At 46.4% G+C, this 12856-nt stretch overlaps 6 non-coding genes across 6 annotated transcripts; all 6 read right to left on the minus strand.

The window, feature by feature from the left end:
* Positions 1–385: 385 nt before the first annotated feature.
* Positions 386–576, minus strand: LOC130347963 (U2 spliceosomal RNA). Its single transcript, XR_008885802.1, has one exon. It is a non-coding gene; the product is annotated as a U2 spliceosomal RNA (small nuclear RNA).
* Positions 577–2666: 2090 nt separating this feature from the next.
* LOC130347964 (U2 spliceosomal RNA) lies at positions 2667–2857 on the minus strand. The gene has a single exon (XR_008885803.1). It is a non-coding gene; the product is annotated as a U2 spliceosomal RNA (small nuclear RNA).
* Positions 2858–4948: 2091 nt separating this feature from the next.
* On the minus strand, positions 4949–5139 carry LOC130347936 (U2 spliceosomal RNA). Its single transcript, XR_008885782.1, has one exon. It is a non-coding gene; the product is annotated as a U2 spliceosomal RNA (small nuclear RNA).
* Positions 5140–7224: 2085 nt separating this feature from the next.
* LOC130347965 (U2 spliceosomal RNA) lies at positions 7225–7415 on the minus strand. Its single transcript, XR_008885804.1, has one exon. It is a non-coding gene; the product is annotated as a U2 spliceosomal RNA (small nuclear RNA).
* A 2094-nt stretch (positions 7416–9509) lies between these two features.
* On the minus strand, positions 9510–9700 carry LOC130347966 (U2 spliceosomal RNA). The gene has a single exon (XR_008885805.1). It is a non-coding gene; the product is annotated as a U2 spliceosomal RNA (small nuclear RNA).
* Positions 9701–11775: 2075 nt separating this feature from the next.
* LOC130347967 (U2 spliceosomal RNA) lies at positions 11776–11966 on the minus strand. Its single transcript, XR_008885806.1, has one exon. It is a non-coding gene; the product is annotated as a U2 spliceosomal RNA (small nuclear RNA).
* Between the last annotated feature and the right edge of the window lie 890 nt (positions 11967–12856).

Raw genomic sequence — 12856 nt, forward strand, 5'->3', positions numbered from 1 at the left:
AGGGGTAGGGGTGTGGCGCGATATTGGGGAAGGGATGAGATTTTATATTTCTTCATAAGCATTAATCTTATTTTGTCAATTAGGAACATTCAGCACCCACCCGCTATCAAGGCAGCTGCCTATCATGTCATGCCCTACCTGCACAGGTGTGCTGGCTACTCAAATGATCCAATTAAGGAGGCCATTTAGTCAGCAGCAGCAGAAGTCCTGTGCCTGGACGCTCCAACAGCGGCCAGACACAAGCAGAAGCAGCAGAAGCAGCAGCAGCAGCACCACCTTTTGTTTTTTGGCTGCAGCAGCAGCAAGGCCCACAGGGCTGGCTAGCTGGCTAGCCAGCAAGCAGGTAGCAATGAAAGTAGGAATCTTTCTTTTTAACCCTGTAAGGGGGTGGTGCACTGTACCCGAAGATACTGCCATATCGGGTCAATGCATAGGGCGACGGAAGCAAGCTTCGAAATCGGCCCCCGTTCTCAAAAATCCATTTAATATATGGTCCCCAGATAGGGGACGTATCAGATATTAAACTGATAAGAACAGATACTACACTTGATCTTAGCCAAAAGGCCGAGAAGCGATAACCGTGAAAGGGGCGGGCCCAACAAGGTCCCCTTCATGGGCACTATCACTGCTTGCTGTCAGGGAGGCTGCCAGACAATTTTCCATGCACACTCTGGGCTGGGGGGCAGTCAACCACCAGTACACACAGCAGAACCTAAACCCATACCATTATTGCTAAGCAGCAAGACAGGGGCCCATTGCACTCCCACGGGGCCTTTTTAAATGCAATCCATAACCCGGATTTGCCAGGAACCCTTCTTACTCCTCCTACTTGCATGTGACACTGGGCTTAGGATCTGCATAGGAAACACACACACAAGCACACACCTACCTTTGTTGCCTGCAGATGCCTCCTTGGCTGTCCCCAAACGGTATCAAACCAACACCCACGGGAAGCTGTAAGCATAGAGGACATGCCTGCACCCCATTGGACTTACCTGTGTGGGTTAAATCCGGGTTATTTGACAACCTATGGCGGTGATGGTTCTGCTCAGGCAGAGCAGTGCTGATGCTCCTCATAAAGCTGTCGCTGCTGTGAAGGTTCTAGGTGACATCACAAATCCCTATGGTTACATACACAACAAAGCTGGGTTGTTGTTGTTTACACTCTGCAAGGCCTGTGGAAGTGAGTGACATCATAGCACTGTAGTTCTGAGGGTTCTAGATGGATGCAACAATCTCCTGTTGCTTCTATGAAGGCCATAATAGACGACATCACCAAACAGCTCCATAGTCACATACACAGCAAAGGAGAGATGTTGTTTACACCTAGTGATGTCAGTGGTATTGAGTGACATCACAGCACAGTGCTAAGGCTCCTGGGCCTGGACACAGCAGCGGCTGCAATATCTCAACGGAGAATACGTTTATATATATGTGTGTGTGTGCGCGTATATATATATATATATATATATATATATATATATATATATATATTTCTCCGCCGAAATCACTTTTAAACCCATTTCCACCTTTTTTTCCCTTCTCTTCCTCTTACTTTTTTTTCACGTTTTTTTACGTTTTTCTCCTTTTCGCCTCTTTTCTGGGCGTATTATTCTTCTTTTTCTTCTTTTTTTTCGTCTAATGCATACCCCATCAGTGCAGCAATGCTTATTCAATACCGTCAGCAGATGGAGACACTGGGGGATAATTTTCTAAGGATTTATACTGATTTTTCCTGTCTGAATTTGTCGCACAGAAAGTTGCAGGCCGAATATGTGTGACATTTCTGCGACTTTAGCTTCTAGAGCATTTTTACAACATTATACATAGGTGCTGAATACATAAAAAGCGACTGTTCAGCGACAGACAAGTCGCATTGGCTGAAAGTAGGCCAGAATGTCAGTCCATGTTGGAGCAGGTTTAGATACAGTCTAAAGTATAGATCTCAAAGTCTGTGCACAGAATTTAGCAAGGGCCTCGCACCTTCTGATGCATCAGGTAGGTGCACAATAGCATAGCCTAACCCTCTGTACTTTGGTCTATATTGATGCGGGACATAGACAGCCAGCTGATGACCAATCCATTAGTGCAATGGATGGCTGGAAGCATTTGTCTTTGCCTTTGCAATACCACAGAAGCAATGCATGGTCAATGTACAGCAATGACACACCTGTGTGAACAGCCAGGAGACCCCCCCCCCCCCCCCATGTTATGTTACATAGTTACATAGTTAGTACGGTCGAAAAAAGACATATGTCCATCAAGTTCAACCAGGGAATTAAGGGGTAGGGGTGTGGCGCGATATTGGGGAAGGGATGAGATTTTATATTTCTTCATAAGCATTAATCTTATTTTGTCAATTAGGAACATTCAGCACCCACCCGCTATCAAGGCAGCTGCCTATCATGTCATGCCCTACCTGCACAGGTGTGCTGGCTACTCAAATGATCCAATTAAGGAGGCCATTTAGTCAGCAGCAGCAGAAGTCCTGTGCCTGGACGCTCCAACAGCGGCCAGACACAAGCAGAAGCAGCAGAAGCAGCAGCAGCAGCACCACCTTTTGTTTTTTGGCTGCAGCAGCAGCAAGGCCCACAGGGCTGGCTAGCTGGCTAGCCAGCAAGCAGGTAGCAATGAAAGTAGGAATCTTTCTTTTTAACCCTGTAAGGGGGTGGTGCACTGTACCCGAAGATACTGCCATATCGGGTCAATGCATAGGGCGACGGAAGCAAGCTTCGAAATCGGCCCCCGTTCTCAAAAATCCATTTAATATATGGTCCCCAGATAGGGGACGTATCAGATATTAAACTGATAAGAACAGATACTACACTTGATCTTAGCCAAAAGGCCGAGAAGCGATAACCGTGAAAGGGGCGGGCCCAACAAGGTCCCCTTCATGGGCACTATCACTGCTTGCTGTCAGGGAGGCTGCCAGACAATTATCCATGCACACTCTGGGCTGGGGGGCAGTCAACCACCAGTACACACAGCAGAACCTAAACCCATACCATTATTGCTAAGCAGCAAGACAGGGGCCCATTGCACTCCCACGGGGCCTTTTTAAATGCAATCCATAACCCGGATTTGCCAGGAACCCTTCTTACTCCTCCTACTTGCATGTGACACTGGGCTTAGGATCTGCATAGGAAACACACACACAAGCACACACCTACCTTTGTTGCCTGCAGATGCCTCCTTGGCTGTCCCCAAACGGTATCAAACCAACACCCACGGGAAGCTGTAAGCATAGAGGACATGCCTGCACCCCATTGGACTTACCTGTGTGGGTTAAATCCGGGTTATTTGACAACCTATGGCGGTGATGGTTCTGCTCAGGCAGAGCAGTGCTGATGCTCCTCATAAAGCTGTCGCTGCTGTGAAGGTTCTAGGTGACATCACAAATCCCTATGGTTACATACACAACAAAGCTGGGTTGTTGTTGTTTACACTCTGCAAGGCCTGTGGAAGTGAGTGACATCATAGCACTGTAGTTCTGAGGGTTCTAGATGGATGCAACAATCTCCTGTTGCTTCTATGAAGGCCATAATAGACGACATCACCAAACAGCTCCATAGTCACATACACAGCAAAGGAGAGATGTTGTTTACACCTAGTGATGTCAGTGGTATTGAGTGACATCACAGCACAGTGCTAAGGCTCCTGGGCCTGGACACAGCAGCGGCTGCAATATCTCAACGGAGAATACGTTTATATATATGTGTGTGTGTGCGCGTATATATATATATATATATATATATATATATATATATATATATATTTCTCCGCCGAAATCACTTTTAAACCCATTTCCACCTTTTTTTCCCTTCTCTTCCTCTTACTTTTTTTTCACGTTTTTTTACGTTTTTCTCCTTTTCGCCTCTTTTCTGGGCGTATTATTCTTCTTTTTCTTCTTTTTTTTCGTCTAATGCATACCCCATCAGTGCAGCAATGCTTATTCAATACCGCCAGCAGATGGAGACACTGGGGGATAATTTTCTAAGGATTTATACTGATTTTTCCTGTCTGAATTTGTCGCACAGAAAGTTGCAGGCCAAATATGTGTGACATTTCTGCGACTTTAGCTTCTAGAGCATTTTTACAACATTATACATAGGTGCTGAATACATAAAAAGCGACTGTTCAGCGACAGACAAGTCGCATCGGCTGAAAGTAGGCCAGAATGTCAGTCCATGTTGGAGCAGGTTTAGATACAGTCTAAAGTATAGATCTCAAAGTCTGTGCACAGAATTTAGCAAGGGCCTCGCACCTTCTGATGCATCAGGTAGGTGCACAATAGCATAGCCTAACCCTCTGTACTTTGGTCTATATTGATGCGGGACATAGACAGCCAGCTGATGACCAATCCATTAGTGCAATGGATGGCTGGAAGCATTTGTCTTTGCCTTTGCAATACCACAGAAGCAATGCATGGTCAATGTACAGCAATGACACACCTGTGTGAACAGCCAGGAGACCCCCCCCCCCCCCATGTTATGTTACATAGTTACATAGTTAGTACGGTCGAAAAAAGACATATGTCCATCAAGTTCAACCAGGGAATTAAGGGGTAGGGGTGTGGCGCGATATTGGGGAAGGGATGACATTTTATATTTCTTCATAAGCATTAATCTTATTTTGTCAATTAGGAACATTCAGCACCCACCCGCTATCAAGGCAGCTGCCTATCATGTCATGCCCTACCTGCACAGGTGTGCTGGCTACTCAAATGATCCAATTAAGGAGGCCATTTAGTCAGCAGCAGCAGAAGTCCTGTGCCTGGACGCTCCAACAGCGGCCAGACACAAGCAGAAGCAGAAGCAGCAGAAGCAGCAGCAGCACCACCTTTTGTTTTTTGGCTGCAGCAGCAGCAAGGCCCACAGGGCTGGCTAGCTGGCTAGCCAGCAAGCAGGTAGCAATGAAAGTAGGAATCTTTCTTTTTAACCCTGTAAGGGGGTGGTGCACTGTACCCGAAGATACTGCCATATCGGGTCAATGCATAGGGCGACGGAAGCAAGCTTCGAAATCGGCCCCCGTTCTCAAAAATCCATTTAATATATGGTCCCCAGATAGGGGACGTATCAGATGTTAAACTGATAAGAACATATACTACACTTGATCTTAGCCAAAAGGCCGAGAAGCGATAACCGTGAAAGGGGCGGGCCCAACAAGGTGCCCTTCATGGGCACTATCACTGCTTGCTGTCAGGGAGGCTGCCAGACAATTTTCCATGCACACTCTGGGCTGGGGGGCAGTCAACCACCAGTACACACAGCAGAACCTAAACCCATACCATTATTGCTAAGCAGCAAGACAGGGGCCCATTGCACTCCCACGGGGCCTTTTTAAATGCAATCCATAACCCGGATTTGCCAGGAACCCTTCTTACTCCTCCTACTTGCATGTGACACTGGGCTTAGGATCTGCATAGGAAACACACACACAAGCACACACCTACCTTTGTTGCCTGCAGATGCCTCCTTGGCTGTCCCCAAACGGTATCAAACCAACACCCACGGGAAGCTGTAAGCATAGAGGACATGCCTGCACCCCATTGGACTTACCTGTGTGGGTTAAATCCGGGTTATTTGACAACCTATGGCGGTGATGGTTCTGCTCAGGCAGAGCAGTGCTGATGCTCCTCATAAAGCTGTCGCTGCTGTGAAGGTTCTAGGTGACATCACAAATCCCTATGGTTACATACACAACAAAGCTGGGTTGTTGTTGTTTACACTCTGCAAGGCCTGTGGAAGTGAGTGACATCATAGCACTGTAGTTCTGAGGGTTCTAGATGGATGCAACAATCTCCTGTTGCTTCTATGAAGGCCATAATAGACGACATCACCAAACAGCTCCATAGTCACATACACAGCAAAGGAGAGATGTTGTTTACACCTAGTGATGTCAGTGGTATTGAGTGACATCACAGCACAGTGCTAAGGCTCCTGGGCCTGGACACAGCAGCGGCTGCAATATCTCAACGGAGAATACGTTTATATATATGTGTGTGTGTGCGCGTATATATATATATATATATATATATATATATATATATATTTCTCCGCCGAAATCACTTTTAAACCCATTTCCACCTTTTTTTCCCTTCTCTTCCTCTTACTTTTTTTTCACGTTTTTTTACGTTTTTCTCCTTTTCGCCTCTTTTCTGGGCGTATTATTCTTCTTTTTCTTCTTTTTTTTCGTCTAATGCATACCCCATCAGTGCAGCAATGCTTATTCAATACCGCCAGCAGATGGAGACACTGGGGGATAATTTTCTAAGGATTTATACTGATTTTTCCTGTCTGAATTTGTCGCACAGAAAGTTGCAGGCCAAATATGTGTGACATTTCTGCGACTTTAGCTTCTAGAGCATTTTTACAACATTATACATAGGTGCTGAATACATAAAAAGCGACTGTTCAGCGACAGACAAGTCGCATCGGCTGAAAGTAGGCCAGAATGTCAGTCCATGTTGGAGCAGGTTTAGATACAGTCTAAAGTATAGATCTCAAAGTCTGTGCACAGAATTTAGCAAGGGCCTCGCACCTTCTGATACATCAGGTAGGTGCACAATAGCATAGCCTAACCCTCTGTACTTTGGTCTATATTGATGCGGGACATAGACAGCCAGCTGATGACCAATCCATTAGTGCAATGGATGGCTGGAAGCATTTGTCTTTGCCTTTGCAATACCACAGAAGCAATGCATGGTCAATGTACAGCAATGACACACCTGTGTGAACAGCCAGGAGACCCCCCCCCCCCCCATGTTATGTTACATAGTTACATAGTTAGTACGGTCGAAAAAAGACATATGTCCATCAAGTTCAACCAGGGAATTAAGGGGTAGGGGTGTGGCGCGATATTGGGGAAGGGATGAGATTTTATATTTCTTCATAAGCATTAATCTTATTTTGTCAATTAGGAACATTCAGCACCCACCCGCTATCAAGGCAGCTGCCTATCATGTCATGCCCTACCTGCACAGGTGTGCTGGCTACTCAAATGATCCAATTAAGGAGGCCATTTAGTCAGCAGCAGCAGAAGTCCTGTGCCTGGACGCTCCAACAGCGGCCAGACACAAGCAGCAGCAGAAGCAGCAGAAGCAGCAGCAGCACCACCTTTTGTTTTTTGGCTGCAGCAGCAGCAAGGCCCACAGGGCTGGCTAGCTGGCTAGCCAGCAAGCAGGTAGCAATGAAAGTAGGAATCTTTCTTTTTAACCCTGTAAGGGGGTGGTGCACTGTACCCGAAGATACTGCCATATCGGGTCAATGCATAGGGCGACGGAAGCAAGCTTCGAAATCGGCCCCCGTTCTCAAAAATCCATTTAATATATGGTCCCCAGATAGGGGACGTATCAGATATTAAACTGATAAGAACAGATACTACACTTGATCTTAGCCAAAAGGCCGAGAAGCGATAACCGTGAAAGGGGCGGGCCCAACAAGGTGCCCTTCATGGGCACTATCACTGCTTGCTGTCAGGGAGGCTGCCAGACAATTTTCCATGCACACTCTGAGCTGGGGGGCAGTCAACCACCAGTACACACAGCAGAACCTAAACCCATACCATTATTGCTAAGCAGCAAGACAGGGGCCCATTGCACTCCCACGGGGCCTTTTTAAATGCAATCCATAACCCGGATTTGCCAGGAACCCTTCTTACTCCTCCTACTTGCATGTGACACTGGGCTTAGGATCTGCATAGGAAACACACACACAAGCACACACCTACCTTTGTTGCCTGCAGATGCCTCCTTGGCTGTCCCCAAACGGTATCAAACCAACACCCACGGGAAGCTGTAAGCATAGAGGACATGCCTGCACCCCATTGGACTTACCTGTGTGGGTTAAATCCGGGTTATTTGACAACCTATGGCGGTGATGGTTCTGCTCAGGCAGAGCAGTGCTGATGCTCCTCATAAAGCTGTCGCTGCTGTGAAGGTTCTAGGTGACATCACAAATCCCTATGGTTACATACACAACAAAGCTGGGTTGTTGTTGTTTACACTCTGCAAGGCCTGTGGAAGTGAGTGACATCATAGCACTGTAGTTCTGAGGGTTCTAGATGGATGCAACAATCTCCTGTTGCTTCTATGAAGGCCATAATAGACGACATCACCAAACAGCTCCATAGTCACATACACAGCAAAGGAGAGATGTTGTTTACACCTAGTGATGTCAGTGGTATTGAGTGACATCACAGCACAGTGCTAAGGCTCCTGGGCCTGGACACAGCAGCGGCTGCAATATCTCAACGGAGAATACGTTTATATATATGTGTGTGTGTGCGCGTATATATATATATATATATATATATATATATATATATATATATATATTTCTCCGCCGAAATCACTTTTAAACCCATTTCCACCTTTTTTTCCCTTCTCTTCCTCTTACTTTTTTTTCACGTTTTTTTACGTTTTTCTCCTTTTCGCCTCTTTTCTGGGCGTATTATTCTTCTTTTTCTTCTTTTTTTTCGTCTAATGCATACCCCATCAGTGCAGCAATGCTTATTCAATACCGCCAGCAGATGGAGACACTGGGGGATAATTTTCTAAGGATTTATACTGATTTTTCCTGTCTGAATTTGTCGCACAGAAAGTTGCAGGCCAAATATGTGTGACATTTCTGCGACTTTAGCTTCTAGAGCATTTTTACAACATTATACATAGGTGCTGAATACATAAAAAGCGACTGTTCAGCGACAGACAAGTCGCATCGGCTGAAAGTAGGCCAGAATGTCAGTCCATGTTGGAGCAGGTTTAGATACAGTCTAAAGTATAGATCTCAAAGTCTGTGCACAGAATTTAGCAAGGGCCTCGCACCTTCTGATGCATCAGGTAGGTGCACAATAGCATAGCCTAACCCTCTGTACTTTGGTCTATATTGATGCGGGACATAGACAGCCAGCTGATGACCAATCCATTAGTGCAATGGATGGCTGGAAGCATTTGTCTTTGCCTTTGCAATACCACAGAAGCAATGCATGGTCAATGTACAGCAATGACACACCTGTGTGAACAGCCAGGAGACCCCCCCCCCCCCCCATGTTATGTTACATAGTTACATAGTTAGTACGGTCGAAAAAAGACATATGTCCATCAAGTTCAACCAGGGAATTAAGGGGTAGGGGTGTGGCGCGATATTGGGGAAGGGATGAGATTTTATATTTCTTCATAAGCATTAATCTTATTTTGTCAATTAGGAACATTCAGCACCCACCCGCTATCAAGGCAGCTGCCTATCATGTCATGCCCTACCTGCACAGGTGTGCTGGCTACTCAAATGATCCAATTAAGGAGGCCATTTAGTCAGCAGCAGCAGAAGTCCTGTGCCTGGACGCTCCAACAGCGGCCAGACACAAGCAGAAGCAGAAGCAGCAGAAGCAGCAGCAGCACCACCTTTTGTTTTTTGGCTGCAGCAGCAGCAAGGCCCACAGGGCTGGCTAGCTGGCTAGCCAGCAAGCAGGTAGCAATGAAAGTAGGAATCTTTCTTTTTAACCCTGTAAGGGGGTGGTGCACTGTACCCGAAGATACTGCCATATCGGGTCAATGCATAGGGCGACGGAAGCAAGCTTCGAAATCGGCCCCCGTTCTCAAAAATCCATTTAATATATGGTCCCCAGATAGGGGACGTATCAGATATTAAACTGATAAGAACAGATACTACACTTGATCTTAGCCAAAAGGCCGAGAAGCGATAACCGTGAAAGGGGCGGGCCCAACAAGGTGCCCTTCATGGGCACTATCACTGCTTGCTGTCAGGGAGGCTGCCAGACAATTTTCCATGCACACTCTGGGCTGGGGGGCAGTCAACCACCAGTACACACAGCAGAACCTAAACCCATACCATTATTGCTAAGCAGCAAGACAGGGGCCCATTGCACTCCCACGGGGCCTTTTTAAATGCAATCCATAACCCGGATTTGCCAGGAACCCTTCTTACTCCTCCTACTTGCATGTGACACTGGGCTTAGGATCTGCATAGGAAACACACACACAAGCACACACCTACCTTTGTTGCCTGCAGATGCCTCCTTGGCTGTCCCCAAACGGTATCAAACCAACACCCACGGGAAGCTGTAAGCATAGAGGACATGCCTGCACCCCATTGGACTTACCTGTGTGGGTTAAATCCGGGTTATTTGACAACCTATGGCGGTGATGGTTCTGCTCAGGCAGAGCAGTGCTGATGCTCCTCATAAAGCTGTCGCTGCTGTGAAGGTTCTAGGTGACATCACAAATCCCTATGGTTACATACACAACAAAGCTGGGTTGTTGTTGTTTACACTCTGCAAGGCCTGTGGAAGTGAGTGACATCATAGCACTGTAGTTCTGAGGGTTCTAGATGGATGCAACAATCTCCTGTTGCTTCTATGAAGGCCATAATAGACGACATCACCAAACAGCTCCATAGTCACATACACAGCAAAGGAGAGATGTTGTTTACACCTAGTGATGTCAGTGGTATTGAGTGACATCACAGCACAGTGCTAAGGCTCCTGGGCCTGGACACAGCAGCGGCTGCAATATCTCAACGGAGAATACGTTTATATATATGTGTGTGTGTGCGCGTATATATATATATATATATATATATATATATATATATATATTTCTCCGCCGAAATCACTTTTAAACCCATTTCCACCTTTTTTTCCCTTCTCTTCCTCTTACTTTTTTTTCACGTTTTTTTACGTTTTTCTCCTTTTCGCCTCTTTTCTGGGCGTATTATTCTTCTTTTTCTTCTTTTTTTTCGTCTAATGCATACCCCATCAGTGCAGCAATGCTTATTCAATACCGCCAGCAGATGGAGACACTGGGGGATAATTTTCTAAGGATTTATACTGATTTTTCCTGTCTGAATTTGTCGCACAGAAAGTTGCAGGCCAAATATGTGTGACATTTCTGCGACTTTAGCTTCTAGAGCATTTTTACAACATTATACATAGGTGCTGAATACATAAAAAGCGACTGTTCAGCGACAGACAAGTCGCATCGGCTGAAAGTAGGCCAGAATGTCAGTCCATGTTGGAGCAGGTTTAGATACAGTCTAAAGTATAGATCTCAAAGTCTGTGCACAGAATTTAGCAAGGGCCTCGCACCTTCTGATGCATCAGGTAGGTGCACAATAGCATAGCCTAACCCTCTGTACTTTGGTCTATATTGATGCGGGACATAGACAGCCAGCTGATGACCAATCCATTAGTGCAATGGATGGCTGGAAGCATTTGTCTTTGCCTTTGCAATACCACAGAAGCAATGCATGGTCAATGTACAGCAATGACACACCTGTGTGAACAGCCAGGAGACCCCCCCCCCCATGTTATGTTACATAGTTACATAGTTAGTACGGTCGAAAAAAGACATATGTCCATCAAGTTCAACCAGGGAATTAAGGGGTAGGGGTGTGGCGCGATATTGGGGAAGGGATGAGATTTTATATTTCTTCATAAGCATTAATCTTATTTTGTCAATTAGGAACATTCAGCACCCACCCGCTATCAAGGCAGCTGCCTATCATGTCATGCCCTACCTGCACAGGTGTGCTGGCTACTCAAATGATCCAATTAAGGAGGCCATTTAGTCAGCAGCAGCAGAAGTCCTGTGCCTGGACGCTCCAACAGCGGCCAGACACAAGCAGAAGCAGAAGCAGCAGCAGCACCACCTTTTGTTTTTTGGCTGCAGCAGCAGCAAGGCCCACAGGGCTGGCTAGCTGGCTAGCCAGCAAGCAGGTAGCAATGAAAGTAGGAATCTTTCTTTTTAACCCTGTAAGGGGGTGGTGCACTGTACCCGAAGATACTGCCATATCGGGTCAATGCATAGGGCGACGGAAGCAAGCTTCGAAATCGGCCCCCGTTCTCAAAAATCCATTTAATATATGGTCCCCAGATAGGGGACGTATCAGATATTAAACTGATAAGAACAGATACTACACTTGATCTTAGCCAAAAGGCCGAGAAGCGATAACCGTGAAAGGGGCGGGCCCAACAAGGTGCCCTTCATGGGCACTATCACTGCTTGCTGTCAGGGAGGCTGCCAGACAATTTTCCATGCACACTCTGGGCTGGGGGGCAGTCAACCACCAGTACACACAGCAGAACCTAAACCCATACCATTATTGCTAAGCAGCAAGACAGGGGCCCATTGCACTCCCACGGGGCCTTTTTAAATGCAATCCATAACCCGGATTTGCCAGGAACCCTTCTTACTCCTCCTACTTGCATGTGACACTGGGCTTAGGATCTGCATAGAAAACACACACACAAGCACACACCTACCTTTGTTGCCTGCAGATGCCTCCTTGGCTGTCCCCAAACGGTATCAAACCAACACCCACGGGAAGCTGTAAGCATAGAGGACATGCCTGCACCCCATTGGACTTACCTGTGTGGGTTAAATCCGGGTTATTTGACAACCTATGGCGGTGATGGTTCTGCTCAGGCAGAGCAGTGCTGATGCTCCTCATAAAGCTGTCGCTGCTGTGAAGGTTCTAGGTGACATCACAAATCCCTATGGTTACATACACAACAAAGCTGGGTTGTTGTTGTTTACACTCTGCAAGGCCTGTGGAAGTGAGTGACATCATAGCACTGTAGTTCTGAGGGTTCTAGATGGATGCAACAATCTCCTGTTGCTTCTATGAAGGCCATAATAGACGACATCACCAAACAGCTCCATAGTCACATACACAGCAAAGGAGAGATGTTGTTTACACCTAGTGATGTCAGTGGTATTGAGTGACATCACAGCACAGTGCTAAGGCTCCTGGGCCTGGACACAGCAGCGGCTGCAATATCTCAACGGAGAATACGTTTATATATATGTGTGTGTGTGCGCGTATATATATATATATAT

The sequence above is a fragment of the Hyla sarda genome, unplaced genomic scaffold (genome assembly GCF_029499605.1).
Source record: "Hyla sarda isolate aHylSar1 unplaced genomic scaffold, aHylSar1.hap1 scaffold_857, whole genome shotgun sequence".
In the NCBI taxonomy this organism is placed as follows: domain Eukaryota; kingdom Metazoa; phylum Chordata; class Amphibia; order Anura; family Hylidae; genus Hyla; species Hyla sarda.